The following is a 21,470-nucleotide window of genomic DNA, read 5'->3' on the forward strand; positions in this document are numbered from 1 at the left end:
CATAAAGGATTTCCTTTACACATCACTAAAAAAAAAAAGAGTAAAACTTTATAAAATTAATATTGTATCTCAACTCTGAATATTACACACACATGAGTGAATCATTGCTTTAATCATAGTGATTATATCAAAAAGGTCCAACAAGTCACCTCATAGAAGACAATCCATGATCACTAGTGTCCACAAAATATAAACACATAAATCATTTTCTAGTTCCATATGATTAATGGTATTTTAACTTCGGTCATTGAAACTTTTAAAAGTAAAATCTTAAGAAAATACTTTAATGGTCTGTAGAGATTTCTCAGAATATAAGGGTACACACTGCCCTTCCTGGTGCTCAATGTTCAGATTCAAACATTCACATCAGGTGGCTCAGAACACCCTTCAGGGAGATCAGAAAGTTACTCATGTGCACATACCTCTACACACACACACACACACACACACACACACACACACACACATTTTAATAATAAAACAAAATCTTAAAAGCCCATATATTATTTATTTAAAATGTTCCCGTACAAAAGCTGATGAGCTTCTGAAGGATTGATGAGTGGACTGGTTCTGACATCACTCTATAACTAGCCAAGTATGGAAACATTGTCCCATTTACCTTCCTTTGGCTTCCAAGCATTGACACAATGGTCTAAGGAGCTGGAATTTTGCTAGGAAAACCAAGATGAGAGAAGTAAAAGCTGAAGATCTGGGCCAACAAGAGGTACATTCTTCCTCTTTGAATGTGGTTTCATTAGTTTTGACAACTGGTCTACCTTGAAAGCAAGATAAAGGTGAGTCAAAAATAGGTGGGGCCACACTTATAACAATACTGCATTGTTGTGTATATCTCTAACCATCTACTTAAATATAATCATTTGCCTAGAAAATCAAGTTGATCAGATGGTATATTTGGATATTATTGGACTATGTTCTTCTTTCCAATGTGGCTATGTTCAATAAAGTTTCCTTCTATGATTTTCCATATTACATATGCAGAGTGACCACATGTATGGCTCCAGAAGAGCAAGGTGGCAATGGGTGTGGCAGAACAATAGAGTTGCAGGCTCCTCACAGACATAAATAGTGAAACCTGAGCAAACAGGTTTCAGCCTGATGGGGGTTGGAGGTTACATAGCATGGCTTAAATAGAAGCTTGTTTGTGATATACATATACTAACCTACAAGACTGAATTGATGTAATAAAAATCTGACATAGTACCTACTTCTTATAAAATGAAAATTCCCAGATATTTATTTGCAGTTGCGAAGATCATCTGTTTGCAACAAATATCTGGAGATATGCATATTCAAGAACAACCTTGAGTGACATATAAAACTGACATAGTCATATATAGCACTGAGAATTATCAACATCACATCCAACTGATGATATATATACTCATAGAATTCAATCTACAGAGAATGCATTTTTCCTTTTCACTAACATTTAAATGGATAAAGAATGTAGCCTCATTGGATCCTGCAGTAGATTGATTTCTAGCTTTTGGAAAACACTCTACACTAAATTCTATAGTGACTGCAATAGTCATAAACCTGACAGCCATGAATACTGTACCTGTTTCTTTTCTTTTCTTTTTTTTAAGATTTATTTATTATTATATCTAAGTAGAGTGTAGCTGTCTTCAGATGCACCAGAAGAGGGCATTTGATCTCATTATGCATGGTTTTGAGCCACTATGTGGTTGCTGGGATTTGAACTCAGGACCTTCGGAAGAGCAGTTGGTGCTCTTAACCACTGAGCCATCTCTCCAGCACCTGTACCTATTTCTTTACATGCACATTTACATATGTTTTAGACAAATACATTTGGGAATAAAATATGATACAGTGGATAAATCAGATAATGCTTATACTAGATTTGTAGAGAGATGAGTATGTGGATGTTCTGATGGATGAAAAGAGGACATGAATTGACAGAAGGAAATATGACTATCATATAATCCTGATGGTTGATTACTAAAAAATAGAAAACCAAGAGTCCACCTCCGGAAGAAAGGCAGTGTACTAAGTGGAGAGATAGGCTTGTCACGGAATTTTTCTTATCTAAAAGGACTGCAGAGACAAAAATGGAGAAGAGACTGAGGGAAAAGAGGTCCAGTGACAGACCCAACTTGGAATCCAGCTCAAGAGGAGGCTCCGAGGTCTGACACTATTATTGATCTTATAGTCTACTTTCAGACAGAAGCCTAGCATAGCTCTTTTTTCAAGAAGTCAAATAAGCAGATGAATAAAACAGAAACAGATCCATACACCTAACCAATGCACTGAAATCGGGGACCCGTATGGCATAAATAGGGAAAGGCTGAAAGAATTTGAGCAACGACATATGAAGATCAACATTCTGAACTAACCTGGACCCTTGAGATCTCTCAGACACTGAGCCACCAAAAAGGCTGCATACACCATCTAGAATGAGCCCCCAACTCATGTAAAGCATAGGGCTGCCTGGTCTAGGCTTAGGGAGAGATGGCATCGCTAACTCTCCACAGAGTTTACGTTCCAGGAAGTGAGCAGTTCTGGTATGGTGGGTGGAGGTTGGGAGGGAGGGGAGAGTAGGTACATACTCTTTGTGTCAGGGAGATGAGGAATGGGATGAGAAAAAGTTGGTGGGTCAGACCAGAATGGGGATAAAATGTGGACTGAAAAAAAAGAAAAATTTTTTTTTAAAATAATTAAAAGAGAAATACATTTTTAATCTTGTTAACTGGAATGCTGCCTCTGGGTAATTTAGTTAATTTGACTAGGGACTTATCAGAAATGCAATATATTTACGTTTGTATTTGTACATTTATATATCATCTCTTTCTCTCTCTCTCTCTCTCTTTCTCTCTCTCCTTGTGTGTGTGTGTGTGTGTGTGTGTGTGTGTGTGTGTGTGTGTGTGTAGGTGTGTGTAATTAAACTCCAAGACCCCCTTCAAGAGGAAAAAAAATAAAGGGGAAATATTTTCTAATATGAGCTCAAGAGATAACATTCTCAGAGTAAATGTTTGGCATGTTGTTTCAGGGCTCTAAAGTTATCAACTACTATTTCAGGGAAATTTTAAATACAGGAGGCATAATTGAGAAATCCTCTTTATATAAAATGCAGGATAGAAATCAAAACTCAAAGGAATTCAGAAGCAAAAGCAACAAAAGTAATAAACTTGAAAATAGGTAGAGCATTTATCTAGGTGTTTATGTCTATTCAAATTCATCTTTTTAAAACTTTTTTATTAAATAATATTAATCATTTATATTCCAAATGTTACTGCAGCTCCTAGATTCCCCTTACTGTGATTTTCCCCTTCCCTTTTCCCCTTTGTTTCTGAGAGTGTGCTCCCCCATCCATCCTAACCTCACTGCCATCAACTCTGGGGGAACAAATTCTACTGATTTAAATGCATCCTCACTCATGAGGTCAGACAAGGCAGTCCTCAGCTACATATACACCATGGCTATGGACTAGCTCATATATGTACTTTGGGTGGCTGTTTAGGCTCTGGGACCTCTGAGGGCTTCCACGTTATTATTACTGTTGTTCTTCCAATGGGGTGTCACACCCTTCATCTCCTTCAGTTTTTCTGTTAATTCTTCCATAGTTGTCTCTTACCTTAATCTAATGGTTGGCTGTAACTATCTGCATCAGTCTCAGTCAGGTGCTTGTAGGGCCTTTCAGAAGATAGCAATGAAAGGCTACTGTATGAAAGAACAACATGGCATAAGTAATAGTGTCAGTGTTAGAACTTTCAACTGAAAATAGATCTTTTTAAATTTTTTTTTAATTGGGTATTTATTTCATTTACATTTCCAATGCTATCCCAAAAGTCACACACACACACACACACACACACACACACACACACACACACACACACTCCCCCACCGACCCATTCCCACTTCTTGGCCGTGGCATTCCCCTGTACTGAGGCATATAATGTATTCACAAACACTGGGCCTCTCTTTCTACTGATGGCCAACTAGGCGATCTTCTGATACAAATGCAGCTAGAGACACAAGCTCGGGAGAGTGTGGAGGGTGGGTGTATTTGTTAGTTCATATTGTTGTTCCACTTATAGGATTGCAGATCCCTTCGGCAACCAGTTCCAAGCATTCTTGTTCTCATAAAGACTATGTTTTGACAACTTCAATTAATCAAACAAGCAACATGGTAGCATATTTTTGAAGCTTAGCACTGTGCTTTCGAACAGGATGTCTTTCCAAATAACCCCTCAATAAATGACATTTCTATGCATATCCATGAATACTGTTTATCAAATTTATTATTTACATGTATTGCTTTTGATTTTACTTTTATAAATGATTTTTTGTATGCATTTGATCATTGTGTCATAGTCAGATCACATTAGACATGGCTGGGAGCCACCATGTGTTTTTTTTGGGAATTGCACTCAAGACCTTTGGAAGAACAGTCACTAAGCCATCAATTCAGCCTCTCCACTGATTTTCTCATCTTAGAGTTTAAAAAGCTTTTGGTGTGACACATTAGCCTGTTTGCTGTGGGAAGCAGTATGGCTGCAGGCCCCATGAAACCCACTTGTTTACTGCCTTGCCCGAGCTGCTCAGTGAGGCTGCATGTGTGTTCTGCCTGCCAGGCTGGAATGTTCCTCATGATTGGGACCTGTCAGCCTATCTGTTAATGACCTGAGCTCATGCCTGGAGCGTGTGTGAATTCTGACTGGATGAGGTGGGGTGGAGCTAGAAAGAGGTGAGTCAGCACAAGTAGTGAAGGGAGTAGTTTTAGCCCCTGCTGTGAGTAGAAGTAGAAGATAAGCTGTTGTAATATGAGTTGGTTTAGCCCTTGTCATGAGTAGAAGTAGAGTAAGAGAAGCTGTTGTAATAGGAGAAGTTTAGCCCTTGCCCCAAGAAGAAGCTGCTGGGGAAGAGAGCTGTAAAAGAAAAGGCCCAAAGTAAAGTTGCTGTGTGTACCCGACTTGGTGTCCATTTCTTTTGTGTTACCACCGGCTAGAAGGACCCATAACAGCTTGCTGTATCTGTGTAATCCCATATATAATTCTTACTTCATTTGCTATGCTGGAATATTTTTAATATTTACTCTATTAGTGTTTGTAACTCTCAAATATTGACATTGAATTTAACATGGTAATGCAATTTTTGCAGACACATTAAATGTCCCTAAATGGGGTTGCCATCCCACAGTTAAAAACTCTGACACAGAATTGTTCTTATCTGAAAGAACTGCAGGGACAATAATGAAGAAAGGCATGAAGAAAAGGAGGTTCAGTGACAGGACCAAAGTGGGATCCAGCTCAAGGGGATGTTCTATGGCCTTACCCTATAGCTTAGGTTATGGTGTTCTTACAAAAATGATCCTAGTATGACTGCCCACTGAAAGATCCAACAAGCACCTGAGGGAGTCAGATGCAGATATTAATATCTAAACAATTTATAGAAATTGCCAACCCTCATGGTTAAATTAGGGAAAAGATGGAAGAGGTTGAGAAGGTGTGTAACACTGTAGGAAGACCAATAGTCTCAACTCTCCTTAATCTCATAGGCACTGGGTCACCAATGGAGCAGCATACATCAGCTGATATGAGGCCCTAGTAGAGCAGAAGACTGCCAGGTCTGCACTCAGTCAAATAAGATGCACCTAAACCTCAAGATGCTAGAGGTTCCAGGAAGTGAAGAAATCCGGTTGGGTGGCCTGGAGGATTGGGCATCCTCATGGAGATGGGGCCTGGGAGGAGACATGTAGCATGTAAACGGTCAGAGGGTGGGTCAGAAGGGGATAGAATCTGGATTGAAAAAAAAATCAAATAATAATGCAAAAAAAAAAAAAGAGAACGAAAAGAAAGATGATCCTACAATAAGCAATTCAATGTCGAGAACTTGGGAAACAACAAATTTTATTGTATAATGAACTCTATGATTTATTTTTCATTTTTGTGGGATTTGTATTTGTTTATGTGCTAAGAGAGAACATGGACAGCAAATGTATGTAGGAATTTACAACAAATCTATGTGATAAAGAATACAATTAAAGTATATTTTATGAAAACCAGAAAAAATAATCAAACTAAATCTTTAAAGAAAATACTTTACTGAACAGAAATAAGAACTTTTTACAGAGTCTAGAAATTTTCAGGATCTTATGAATGTTGAATTTTCTCCTATCTGTGTCTTTGTTATAAGTACAGATTGATATTTATCTTGCCACATTTCCTGGTGAGTGACCTAGAGAAACTCGATTGTAGTATTTGGCCTGCTATCCAATATGTGATTGATATAAGATTTTACTTGGCAGTCCAAACACTGCCAGGGCCCATCTTAATCTATTAAAATTGTGCACAAATTGTGGACTGTAAAAAGGAACTAACAAACCGTGTGAATTTTGATAGAAATTGTGAATTAACAATTTTCTTCACATTCCAGTACATTCAGTTTTACTCTTGCAGTACATGGTAATAATTGATGTTTGTTATTTTACTCACTGTAGAGAAAGGTTTGTGTTTTACAATATTTTTGAGACAATCATAGTTAAGGACATCTCTTATATGTAAAAAAAAAAAAAAAACCATGTCATTTGTGAATCTTATGTATATTAAGTCACGATGGATAGACTCCTACTGTTTTGCTCTTTATGATGTCAAATTTATCTCAGTAAGTAAAGGAAGGTTTCCTTACTAAGTTTGACCTTTTCCATAGGTTCAAGAAAAACCTGCCTTCACCCACTTCGGACATTCTAATTGTTAGCCTATGAGACTCTCATACAATGTTTTTAAAATATCTTCAAAAATTCATACATGGCAAACACCAATATTCAAAATCTCATCTTGTGTTAATATGCTAAATAACTCTATGCTGTATCAGGGTTTTCTCTTTATCATTGTTAATATGTGTGTAACTGCCAATTTAAGCTTTTTGATGAAAAGATATTAAAAAACATTTAAGTTTATGCAGATGTAAGAATGATTCTTGGGCATTGTGTAAAAAAACATAATTAGAGAGAGGTAAAGAAAAAAATTGCTAGCTTATTTTCATTTTTAAAATTAGAACTAGATATTTTTCCCCCCACAGGGATAGGTATTATGATAGCTTCCCCTATTATATCTTTTATACTTCCTATATCATCCTCAATATTTTATCGCATTAAAAGACAAATACATAAAAAAATTAATGTCCAATGACTTTAACAAAAATAAACAACCAAACGAGAGTAGAGCATAATAAACAGACTAATAAAAGGAGATGGGAACACACAAGAGAATTAAAGAGACATGGATCTCATATTAAAATAAAATCAAAATGTAAAGCTTAATATACAAAACACTTGTTTGGTTAAAAACAAAAACAAAACATTAACATAAAATTTGAATCCAAGACAAATAGAAAAAAAAAAAAAGCTCCACATGATTCCCTGCATTAGAGAGCCAACAAAAAATATGAACTTCATTGCACTTTTCATCTGTCCTATTGACTTGTTATATTAAATTAAATATGGATTCTTCTTAACTAGGACATTATACTTTGGTATTGAGATCAAGCTTACTATTAAAAGTTATTTCCTTTATTGGAAATGTGTGTGTGTGTGAGTGTGTGTGTGTATATATTGGATTTTTGAGACAGGGTTTCTCTGTATAGCCCTGGATGTCCTAGAACTCATTTTGTAGACTGAGACACCCTTACTGAATAAAAATAAATTATGGACATATAGCAGTTCAATCCCTTACACAACACCTAAAATATAGGTTGATTTACAGAGCTATCCTGGGAAACATCTCATGGATTTTAACCTTTCATGTAAACTATGTCAAAAAACCAGATCATTCTAATCTCCTTGGTAATAAAACAAGGCTACAGCATATACCAAACAAGAATTAAAAAACATGTGCAAGTTGGTTACAAATCAATTCTATTGTTTTTAAAATTACTAGATGAAAGTATCAATATTTCATTTTATAATTCCAAAATTATGAAATAAAATAGAATTCCAAAAGTCTTTGAGATAACAATTTATCATATCCCATGACTCTCATTACCCATGTAAAAATGTCAACACATCTAAAACACTTGCAAGTTTTAAAATTCTTTACACTCAATATGTTTGTTACATTTAAAGACTGGCACAGAAATAATTAACATGATACAGTTTTTGAAGCTATGGGCATGATCTTTTAAGGCTAACAAAATAACCCACCCCAAGCTTAACCAAAATTAGTAGTTCAGCAGATAATAGAAGTTTGTGTTTCATGGACTACATGATTTACCTTTCTTTCTTTCTTTCCTTCCTTTTTTTTTCAGTTTTATGGTTTATGTTTTTGTGTTTTACCCTAAGAGAGATAATGAAGAAAAAAATGTGTGTTGGTAACAGAGGAGAACATGAACATATTTGGGAGAAGATAAATATTACATTAAAATATACTGTTTGAAAATTAGGAATACTAAACAATTTAAAGTTTATATGTAAATTACAGAACAGATTTTTCAAAAAAAATTTTGGCTGATTTGAGAAATTTTCAGGAGAGTTAACCATTAAATATGTCTTCTTTCTATTTTTTAATTTTATGTACAGATTGATAATTATCTTGAATTTTTCCTATTGTGTGACCTACAGAAACTGGTTTGTAGACCTTGGCATTTCCACCTATATCATGATTGAATTGGTATTTTACTTGCGAAGACTGCACAAAGGCAGAAGTAAGCCAGGTGAGTCTTAGTGTCACTTTTGAATTATCATTTTTCTTCCCTGACTTGAAAGCACAGTTTAACAATTTCAAAGCATGGTATTAACTGATTTTTTTTTCTTTTGCAGTACTGTGAAGTTTACATCCTAATTTATCTGAGTTCACATTAGGTATAAGAGTCTCTGATAATTATGAATGTGGGTCTGTTTTTCATTCCTATGGTTAGGTCATGAGTCTTAACTGTTAATGGACAGACTCAGATTGTTTTTTACCTGAACCTGCAAAATTTATCCCAGTGAGTCATTGAAGGTACATGTACAAAAGTTTTGCTTTTCTAAATGTTCAGGAAAGATCTGCCTCCTGCCCCTGGCCATACTCTATTAACCTATGATACTCTTTTACAATAATTTAAAAAGTCTTTCTTAATTCATATGTGTTAAAGGACAAATATTCAGTTATACAATGTATTCAAATTCTCTCCAGGTTTTGATATGCTACCTACTCTATGCTGTATCAGGGTATGCCTTTCTTCATTGCATTCAGTGTTTTCACCCCTAGCATAATCTTCTGAGAATTTTCTTTTCTACTTTCTTTCCCATTTATATTCTCCCCCAAAGCAGAAATAATATGGATGAAACCATGCCAACAACATTGTTTCATTCTGCCCATATAACTGTGTGTTCTTCCTGTCTTGCAGAGTTACTCATGGTGCTATTTGCTCGCAATAATATTTTACATATTGTCATGAAGTACTGCTTTTACATATTTCATATCCTATGTTTTAACACTAAAACCTAAATGCTGCAAAATTATGTCATTCATTGATAAATTCTTTTCATTCCAGGATTTGAATAAGTGTTCTTTCTAGGCTACTTTTTCAATTAAAATATCCACAACATGCAAAATATGACATGACTTTCATTTCAGTATTGAAATACTATGTATTTATCTTCTATTGGTTTTAACATGGATTGGTCTCATTAGAAATCTTGGAACTTGTATAAATGTCTTCAATTTTAATTAAACTTTGTGGCCAAGAAATTTAATGTGAGTATATCTCAGAGAACTTAAATTCACCATTTCAGTTAATAAAGTATGAATATTAAAATTTTTGGTGATGTCATTCAAAGTCAACACAGGAAGGATTATAAATTACCACAATTCATTTACTACCTTATTTTCCTAATTAGATATTTCAAACTTTAAGTTTGCTAAATGTGTTTTTATACATCTTAGAGTACATGTACTCAAAGAAATGTGGTGCCTGCATGAAATTGTTAATCTTTTTGATGAGTAAATAGATATTAACAACAATTGAGTTCAGGCACACATGAAAATGAGCCTTGGGCATGTCATAGGAAAACAGGTCTTTATAAAGTCAGGTAAAGAAATCTTTCTAGCTTTTATTTAATTTTTAAAATTAGAATTTGACTTTTTTCCATAGGTACTGTTATTTAAAAATTTTTTTTTTGAGGTAGAGTTTTTCTGAATATCCCTGGCTGTCCTGGAACTCTCTCTGTAGACCAGGCTGGCCTTGAGCTAAGAAATTTGCCTGCCTCTGCCTCCCAAGTGCTGGGATTAAAGGCATGTGCACCAAGCATGTCTCATCCTTTATACTTCCCATCTCAGCCCCAAATATTTTCTCTTATTAAAACAAAAATTAATATTTAAAATATAATATAAAATGACATAAACAAAAATAAAAAAAAGCAGAATAGAACAAAGAAAAGGAACAAGCAGAATCTGATGAAAATATACATGAGAAACACACAGACTCAGAACTCATCTTACAAAAAGATTAAAATACAGAAATGTAATCCACAAAAATACCTCTTTGGTAGAAACCAAAACCAGTAATTTGGAGTAAGGAGAAAAACACCCAGAGCAGTAGATAGCCATCACAAACCGTGAACTCAGTAGCGTTTTTCATCTCTCATATTGAGTTGATATATTAAACCATATATAGACTCTCCTTTACCACTAATTTGTACATAAAAATTTGATACTGAGGCATAACTTATACTCAGAAGTTATTTTCTTCATTGGAAAGAAATTAGAATATGACATACTTCCTAAATGTCCATATCAGTACCTAATGAACACATAACAATTCAGTGCTTGACTCAACCCTGAAAATGTAGGTTGATTTGCACAGTGTTCATGTGATACATTTCATATAGATTTTGTGGTCTCATGTAAACGGTGTGAAAAAGCATATTGTTCTAATTTACTTGGTAAACAATAGAAGACTACACATATACCAAAGAAGGAATTTTTTTGTTGTTGTTTAAAGAAAAATAAGTTCCAGTTGATTGTGTATATAATCACTCAGTTTAAGAACTTACTGTTTTAAAATATCCATATTGAGTTTTATAATTTTATAATTTCAAAATCATTTGAAAGACCATTTATCCTGTGCCTTGACACTTTGTACACCCATACTCCAAAACCTACCATATCTGGAATACAAACATAATTAAAAATTCCTTACACTCTCTGTCTTTTTTACCCTCAAAGACTGATATAGGAATGAACATCATGATACAATTGAAGCTATTGGCATGATCTCTTAAGGATAACACATTCATGAATCCCAAGCAATACCATAAGAAGCAGTAAATGGGATACATAAAAGTTTGTGTTTAATGTACTCCAAGATTTACTTTTCATTTCTTTTCAGTTTTTGGTTTTGTGTTTTTGTTGTTGTGTGGGGAGACAGACAGAGAGAGAGAGAGAAAGAGAGAGAGAGAGAGAGAGAGAGAGAGAGAGAGAGAGAGAGAGAGAGAGAGAGAGAGAAGATAACAGCAATTATATGTAGGGAAGTAAGTAAAATTTTGACATATTTGCTAGAGAATAAAAAAAAAATTAAAGTTCATTTTTTAAAATCCAGAATAGATAATTTAAATTTTAAAATATAATTTATGAAGAAAGTTTTATAAATCATTTTTCCAGAATTGAAAGGATTTGGGATCCTTTAAGAACAGAATTTATCTTCCTTTTCTGTATTTATTTTAATTACAGATTTTTATTTGTTTTGCCATATTCCCTTGAATATGATCTAGAAAAACTGGTTTGGAGAATTTGGCCTTTTCTCCTAAGCTGTTAGTGTTTCCATATTTTACTTGACATTGAAATCACAAAGACTTCACATTTCTTCTAAAAATCGTAAGACTTTTGTGAACCGAAAAAAATGAAGTAATAAACTCCAATTAAAATATAATCAAAATACAGAACCATAATATACAAAAACCTGTTTGGGAAAAACAAAGAAGAGTAACATGAAATTAAAAACAAACAAACAAATGAACTAAAGAAAAAAAAATGGTTCCCTACTACATTCTAAGCTTGAGATGGCTAACAAAATTGATCTCAATGGCATTTTGCATCATTTTTATTCACTTGATATATTAAATTGAATATAGACTTTTCTTCACAACTACTTTATATATTAAATCGTTGAATATCATAACCAACTAGGTTCAACTAATATTGTAAAGTCATTTTCTTTATTGGAATGAATTTGGATGCAGACTCACTTATTGGATGCACATAACTGTAACAAACACATCAAATTTGAAGCACATACATAACAGCGATAATATTGGTTCATTAACAAATCACTTCTGGATCTGTACCCGCTAGCTGAGGCTGTTCCACAGCCTGCTGAGCATGGTTCCCACCAGGAAGGACCTCTTCTTCCAGGAGTGTTTTTGCTCCTGGGAAAGGAGTTTAGAAAGCCACTTTCTCTCCAATAACTTTGTGGAGAGGGGCTGACAAGGAGAACAAGATCAGTGGAGCAGCTGGGACAGAATTCTTCCTGTCCAAAATCTGCAACCACAGCTTGGGCTGTCCCAGAGTCCTTAGTGCACAAGTTCTGCCAGGAGAGAGCTAGTCTTCCAGGAGTGGAGACAGAGGATTATACACCTACAGGAGGAACAAGCTCCAGCCAGAGACAGCAAGAACATCTAACACCAGAGATAACCAGATGGCAAAAGGCAAATGTAAGAATCTTACCAATAGAAAACAAGATTATTTGGCAACATCATAAGCCAGTTCCCTCAACACAGCAAGTCCTGGAATCCCCAACACACCAGAAAAGCAAGATGTAGAGTTAAAATCATGTGTTGTGAAGCTTACAGAGGATTTTATGGAGGATATAAATAACTCCCTTAGAGAAAAACAGGGGAGCAAAGGAAACAGATAGAAGCACTTTAAAGGAGAAGCACAGAGACTTATTACACCAGAGGAGAGGTGCCATCCAGGGAAGGCTCTAAGCACCTGAGTAGGTGAGAGAGCCATCTTATGACCCAGGTCCAGAAGAGACAAGTCTGGGCAGGAGAGTGCACTTGCTGCAAAAGCAGAAAAGCTTCTAGAACAGAGCATCTTTTGGGCCTGAATCTTCAGCCAGGAAGCAGAACTGAGCTCCAGACATTTGCACACTTTTCCCGCCAGAGGAGATGTGGTCTCCAGGGATGGCTCACAGGCCGCAGAAGCAACATTGCTTCTGGGAAAGGGCCCCTTTCAGGCCTGTATTTTCAGCCAGGAGGTAAAGCTGAGCTGCAGATCTCCGTGCACATTCCCTGCAAGAGTGGAGGTGGCATGCAGAGAATATTCTGAACACTGGGACTCAGGAGAGAGTTAGACTCCCAGGACTGCTGACAGAGGCTAACATAATCACAGTAGAAACAAACTCCGGCCAGAGATAGCTATAACAACTAACCCCAGAGTTTACCAGATGGCAAAAGGCAAGTGTAAGAATCTTACTAAAAGAAACCATTACCACTCACCATCATCAAAAAACAGCTCTCCCACCACAGCGAGTCCTGGATATGCCAACAACCCGAAAAACACGATTCATTTTTAAAATCATATTACAAGATGCTGGAAGAGGATTTTAAGAAGGAATTTAATAACGCACTTAAAGAAATACAGAAAAACATATTTAAACAGGTAGAAGCCCATAAAGAGAAAACCAAAAATCTTTTAAAGAATTACAGGAAAACTCTGCTATACAAGTAAAAGCCCTTAAAAAAGAAACACAGAAATCCTGTAAAGAATTACAGGAAGACACAACCAAACAGGTGATGGAATTGAACAAAAACATCCAAGACCTAAAAAGGAAAGTAGAAACAATAAAGAAAAGTCAAAGGGAGACAACTTCGGAGGTAGAAAACCTACAAAGGAAATTTGGAGCCATAGATATGAGAATTAGCAACAGAATATAAGAGATGGAGGAGAGAATATCAGAAGCAGAAGATTCCATAGAAATCATGGACACAACAATCAAAGAAAATGCAAAATGCAAAAAGATCCTAACCCAAGAAATCCAGGAAATCTAGGACATAATGAGAAGACCAAAAGTACAGATACTAGGAGTAGATGAGAGTGAAGAGTTTCAAATTAAAGGGCCAGCAAATATCTTCAACAAAATTATAGAAGAAAACCAACCAACCAAACAACCAAACAAAAACAGAAACAAAAACAAAAACTTCTCAAACCTAAAGAAAGAGATGCCCATGATCATACAAGAATCCTACAAAACTCTAAATAGACTGGACCAGAAAAGAATTTCCTCCCAGCACATAATAATGAGAACAACAAATCCACTAAATAAAGATAGAATATTAAAAGTATTAAGGGAAAAAGGTCAAGTGACATATAAAGGCAGACCTATTAGAATTACACCAGACTTCTCATCAGAGACTACGAAAGCCAGAAGATCATGGACAGATGTTATACAGACCCTAAGAGAACACAAAAGCCAGCCCAGGCTACATTATCCAGCAAAACTCTCAATTACCATAGATTGAGAAACCAAAGTGTTTCAAGTCAAAACCAAATTCCCTCAATATCTTTCCATGAATCCAGCCCTTCAAAGGATAATAAAGGGAAAACACAACACAAGGACTGAAACTACAACTTACAAAATGAAAGAAAGTAATGCTTCAACAAACCAAAAATATGATATCCTAAAGAAAAGAATCCCAACTATAACAACAACAACAAAATAACAGGAAGCAACAATCATTTTTCTTTAATTGGTCATAAAACAAGCCTGAAAAGGCATAAAAATATTGAAATTAGCACATGCATCCTATCAGATCACCACAGAATAAGGGTGACATTCAATAACAACATAAATAACAGAAAGCCAACTTTCACGTGGAAATCGAACAACACTCTAGCCAATCATAACTTGGTCAAGGAAGAAATAAAGAAAGAAATTAACGACATTTTAGAGTTTAATGAAAATAAAGCCACAACATACACAACCTTATCGGACACAATGAAAGCATTTCTAAGAGGAAAACTCATAGCTCTGAGTGCCTCCAAAAAGAAGCTAGAGAGCATACACTACCAGCCTGATAGTATACCTATACACTCTAGGACAAAAGGAAGCAAATTCACCCAAGAGGAGTAGATGACAGGTAATAATCAAAATCAGGGCTGAAATCAACCAAATGGAAACAAAGAGAACTATACAAAGAATCAACCAAACCTGTTGCGGCCTGCCCGCAGTCCACAACACGAACAGTTCAACTGAGAATGGCAGTTCGAACTGAAAAGAGAGGAATCTAGACGGGGCGGAAGAAAGAATGGGGCTAAGACGATTTCATGTTCAAAGCCCGCCTTTTTAATTCCAACATTCAGTTATAAAGGAAGGGGGAGGGAACCCAATTTCCTGCCAAGTAACTCGGGATCCAGTAGCAGGACGAACACGTGTGTGCCTCCAAGCAGCTAAGGTGACAGGGTCCAGCAGTGGGCGTGGCAGCACGAATGAGCAGGAAACTCCACCCTTGAGCAAGCAGGTTCAAGCAGGTGGGGGAAGGGAGACCACATCTCCTCCCATTAGTTAACAAAAAAAAAAAAAAGAAAAAAAGAAATGGCTGGCCTGAGGAAGAAAAATTATCTATGCTAAATAGTTCTGCCTGAGTTCTTAGGGCTAAAGAAAAAACCTGTTTTCGAGGGATTCCCTATCTTTTCTAATCGTAAAATGTATCTGGCTAAGACTGTCTTTAAAGCACTAATGGAATAGCACTTAGCTGTAGGCTCTGACTTTATAATGCTAATTAGTGCTGAATAGGTAACTACCAGGTTGCATTTTAAGTAGGGCGTTGGAACCCTGGCTAAGTTTGACCGAACAAATTTAGAATAACACTGAGTTGATAATCCTCCGGAATTTTGGATGACAGGCTGGAAAACAAGGAGAAGGGGCAAGACTGGCTGGCTCCTAGTACAAGGGCAATTGGCTATTTTATTTGGGTGAGAGGCAGTGAAGGGCTTGCCATTTCGACAGTAAGGTCTCCATCCTCTCTCCCCCCTATTAATTAAGTTTAAATAGGCAACGCTTAACTGAGGTGATCAAATGATTTTCTCATCCATAGATGAGAGGGCCTTTAACCTTGGCTTGGGTGTACATTGACCCGATTCCTCCCGTGGGCCTTATAACAACCCGCATCTTTGGCTCTTGGTATCTTTTGGGGAGGGGAGGCAGAGCCTTAGGTATTTTTGGTTTTTAGCTGGAATCAGATACCAACCTCTTTCAAATCAGGTGTGTCACACAGGGAACTCAGAAACGGTCAAGCTGGACCTTCCCTCCGCAGTAATCTCCTGCGCCAAGCAGTACTCATACTGTATTCGTCTGATCACGAATCAGTAGCGCATGTCTGAGTCCTACGTGGTCTCTAGTGGAGACTTGTCAACCTCAGATTTAGCAAGGCCTAGACAAGAATTATGTCAGTATTAACACCACAAATTGTGGTTAAAATAGGAGCTGGAAGTCTTTCCTCCTCATTCCTGTTATTCCCTAGCCTGAGGAACTAAGGACACCTTGCAGTAACAGCAAGGGTGAAAAGCCAGAGGCCAGCTAAGGGACTAAGCCCATCTCTATCAAAATAAGAACTAATCTCTGTAAATATATGAAATTTCTAGTTCCCTAGCTCTCTTGGTAAATCTAAATCCTATCTCAGACTGAAAACCACGTGCTGGAATGTCCTTGGAAGGGAGAATAGCAGTACCACCTGTTTGCTCTTAGGGGAGGGGAAGGCACGCCTGTAGGTCCGGCCGGAGATTGACCTGCTTGAGAAAAGAAAGAGATCTAGACAATGAGAGTGTAGCAATGCAAATTTTCTTTTTGGAGAAATCCAGGTACTTATTCAGATGCAAATTGTAAAACTAAAGCTAGTCTCCGGCTTCCTGTAGGGGATTTGGCTCAGAGGAAAACAGCTTTTCTGGGAGCTTTCATTCCCAGCTGAATTCTAAGCACAAGAGGAATTTTAGTCTTTAGAATGATACTTACAAGAAGAGACAGAATCTGTGTTTACGTGATGAATTAATCTCTCTGGTAGCCACCGTGCTACATCTTCATCTCGTGAAAAAACACAAACCGAGCCTCTTCCCCATATTAGAACCGGATCCGGACCCTTCCATTCATTAGTCAGGGCGTCCTTCCATTTTACCAATGCATACGAATTAGAAGTAACTGGATGCCAGTGGCGGTCCGCTGCAGACTGACCTTTAATGTCAGTTTGCAAAAAGTTTAGGTTAAATAAGGTGAAGGCAAGATGAGCCTTTGGTGACCTTGGGGGATATAGATGCCCCTCTTTTGTTTTAAAAAGCCAATTCTTTAAGGTGCTATGAGCACGTTCAACTATTCCTTGTCCCATGGGGTTGTAAGGAATTCCAGTTTTATGTTTGATACCGAATTCTTTACAGAATGCAATAAAGTTTTTACTAGAAAAAGATGGCCCGTTATCTGTATTAATAAGCTTAGGCAACCCCATGGTATTAAAGGCTTGTAGGCAATGATTAATTACGTTTTTTGAAGCCTCCCCTGTATGCAGAGAAGCAAAGAGAAATCCTGAACAGGTATCAATGCAAACATGTATATATTTTAGTTTTCCAAATTCTGCATAATGGGTTATATCCATTTGCCAAATATGATTAGGCATAAGGCCTCTAGGATTGACTCCTAGATGTGGCACTGGAGATAATGTAATACATTTAGGACATTGTTTTACAATCATTCTTACTTGCTCCTTAGTGATCTTATGTCGGAGCCTTAGGGTATGGCTAGAGAGGTGAAACCTTTCATGATCATGTTGGGCCAGAGCAACAGGATCCGAAACTAAAGATTCTCCTATTAGAGCTCTGTCAATGCGATCATTACCCTCGGCCAGAGGCCCAGGAAGACCAGAGTGAGACCATATATGGCCAATATAAAACGGATTTTTCCGGGCAAGAATGATGTTTTGCAGTTCTGAAAATAAGGATCCTGATGGCGTATTGAAGTTAAACGTACCACAGGTTTCCAATAAGGGTACTGACTAAGCAACATATAAGCTGTCAGTAAAGATATTAAAAGCCTCATGTACAGACTGAAAGACCTTTAGTACTGCTGTTAATTCGGCTAGCTGAGCCGAGAGACCAGGAGTCTCTACAATAACCTGTTGATCATTAATAAGATATCCGGCTTGCCCTTTAGAGGAGCCATCAGTAAAAATCAATAGAGCATTATTTAAACGCTGTAAAGAAGTCATCTTAGGAAATATCATATCATGTTCATTTAAAAATTTTATTAACCTATCTTGAGGGTAGTGGTTGTCTATAGTTCCATTAAACCCTATTTGTGCAAGCAACCAATCTGTACTATGCTGTTTCAGCCAAGTGTCTTGACTTACGCTGTAAGGCTGAACAATGATATCTGGCTCTTTTCCGAAATAAGTCAATGCCTGCCTTCTTCCAGTGATAATCATCTGAGCCACTGCTTCGTGATATGGCAAGATATTACGTTTGGGAGAAATCCTCGAATGTATCCACATTATAGGAAATTTTTGCCATAGCAGTCCCGTAGGCACATGAGTCATATTAAAAATTAACAGGTGCAGTGATAAGGAGTAATCTATATAGGTAACGAATTGCTCTTCAATAGACTTTTCCACTAGCTGTAAGGCCAGCAATCCTTCTGAGGTTAGGGATCTCGGGGAAGTGGGATCAGAACTCCCTTTAAGAATATCAAATAAAGGTTTCAACTCCCCTGTAGTAAACTTTAAATAGGGGGGAAGCCAGTTAATATCACCTAACAATTTTTGAAAATCATTTAAGGTCCTTAGGTTATCTCTACGAATAACGATCTTCTGGGGAAAAACAGCTTGATCAGTGAGTCTAAAACCCAAATAATTATAAGGATCCTGAATTTGTACCTTTTCAGAAGCAATTTGCAATCCCTTATCAGCTAGGGCTTTTTGTAAACCTTTATAACACAAAAGCAATTCTTGGGGGTCCTTTCCTGCCATCAAGACATCATCTGTGAAATGAACGATGTAAATATTTGGCCATTGTTGTCTAACAGGTTGAATTGCTTTCGCCACAAACCTTTGACATAATGTGGGACTATTAGCCATCCCCTGCGGGAGGACTGTCCATTGATATCTTTTCATGGGTTCCTTGAAATTTATAGAAGGAACACTAAAAGCAAATCTCTCACAATCCTTTGGATGCAAAGGGATGGTAAAGAAACAATCTTTCAAATCTATAACAATCTTATAATATCCCTTAGGAATGGCTACTGGGGAGGGGAGCTCCTGTTGTAAGGTTCCCATAAGTACCATGGTTTCATTAACCTTTCTTAAATCTTGTAACAGTCTCCATTTTCCAGATTTCTTCCTGATAATGAAAATGGGTGTATTCCAGGGAGAATGAGACTCCACCAAATGTCCTGCTTCTAACTGCTCCTGCACTAGCAAAGAAGTGGCCTCTATTTTCTCTTTGGGTAAAGACCACTGATCCACCCACACCGGAATATCATTACGCCATTGAATTTTTTCCGCATGGGATGCAGGCAAGATAGTGGTCGCTATTGAAAATACTTTAAACCTCTCATGTTAGAGTGGGGTTTAAGATCCTCAAAGGTCTTAATTCCCTGTCCTTTCTTTACTAGTTCACGACCAGGCAGGGGTCCCTGCCTGAATGTCTGTTCAGTCACCATCTCCTTAGAACTGCACAGAATAACACCCATCTGTGACAACAGATCTCTTCCCCACAGAGTCACAGGCAAATTTGACATAACATACGGCTGAATCTTTCCTGATTTCCCTTCCTCATCTCTCCAGGTTAGCAATTTGGAACTACGTTTTGGGTTACTAGCGTACCCAATTCCTTGAAGGTGAGTCAAGGAAATAGTCAAGGGCCAGTTTGAGGGCCAGTCCTGCCCTCTTATAATCGTTACATCGGCCGTGGTATCTATTAATCCTTCAAAGCCTTTTTCATCAAGAGTCAATTTAAGGTTAGGTCTCTGATTTGTGATAGATTTCACCCAATTTACGCCCGAGGAGTCAAAATTATTTTGTCCTTCCTCATTTTCAAAGAATCTATACAGTGACTGGCGTAAAGGGATCAAAGTAAGTTGAGCAATTTTCTGATTAGCGGGTATAGTTATAGCACCACGAGGGCAAGCGGCTATGATTTTAAGTTCTCCCTCATAATCATTATTTATAACACCTGGATAAATCTGCAGGCCTTCTACAATTGAACTGCTTCGTCCCAAGAGAAAGCCACAGGTTTCTATGGGCAGTGGTCCAAAGACTCCGGTAGGCAGAGTTTGGACTCCCACTTCTGGGGTTAATACTGCGTGGACAGTGGAACAGACGTCCAGTCTTGCATTTCCTGGGTTTGACCTGACAAGCTCAAGAACTGATCTTGTTGGCTGGGCAGCAGATTTATAGCCCCATAAGCTGTCTTCTTTGAGTAACTCGGGGCCTGGGGCTGACCTCTTTCCTCGTTTCCCAGCACCAGGCGGCTCAAAACCCTTGGTTTATGCTTACAATGTTTTGCCCAGTGGCGGCCCTTCCCACACTGGGGACATATTCCTGGGGTACGGCCTGTTTGTCTACCCTTGGCGCCCTTGTTCTTAGGACAATTACTTCTAAAATGATCCAAACTTCCACAATTAAAGCATGCATTATTCCCTCGTTTCTTCGAGAACATTGCTTGCGCATGGGTTCCCTGCGAGAACTCGCAGGAAGGCCCGATGTCTGCGCAAAGATGGACATATCCCACCAAATCTGTCTGTCCCTTATGCGGTTGAATTGCAGCTCCGCAAGTTGCATTAGCATTCTCATAAGCCAGTTGCATAACGAAGAGACTACCCGTGTCTGGACTTCCAAGGATTCTACTAACTGAAATCAACAGCCTGTCCACAAAGTCCTGATATGGTTCATCAGAACCCTGCCGAATGCTAGCTAAACTTCCACTAGTATCTCCTTTAACTGGCAACCTTCCCCAAGCATGGAGTGCGGCTGTCGCAATTTGCGCATACGTACACTGCAACGGGAAAATCAATTTGATTTGTCTGTCCCTCATATGGACCCTCTCCTAAAAGCATGTTGCTATCCCAGTCTGAGTTACCAGCCTGAGCATTAAAAGCAGCAGTTTTCTTACTAGCGTCTCGCCATTCAGAATCCCAAAGCAAAAAATCTCTTCCTGACAGGGTAGCCTTGGAAAGAGTCTTCCAATCTGAGGGGGTTAAGTGCAACTCCACAACTGTGTCCAGTAATGCTTGAGTGAATGGGGCTGAAGGACCATATTGCACAACAGCTGCCTTTAACTCTTTTATCAACTTGAAATCCAAGGTCTGGTAATGTTTGGCCCTAGTATCTTGCTGATCAACTACCTTGACCAAAGGAAAGGCCAGTGTATTAGACGAATTCTGTCCTTTCCCACGAGCCTGACTCACAACTCTTTCTAGCGGCACCTGGTGAACTACAGAAGAGTTACTCTTCTCCGCTTCTGAGATCTTTTTTA

This window comes from Mus caroli, unplaced genomic scaffold, assembly GCF_978045245.1.
Source record: "Mus caroli unplaced genomic scaffold, Mus_caroli_1 scaffold_44, whole genome shotgun sequence".
Lineage (NCBI taxonomy): Eukaryota > Metazoa > Chordata > Mammalia > Rodentia > Muridae > Mus > Mus caroli.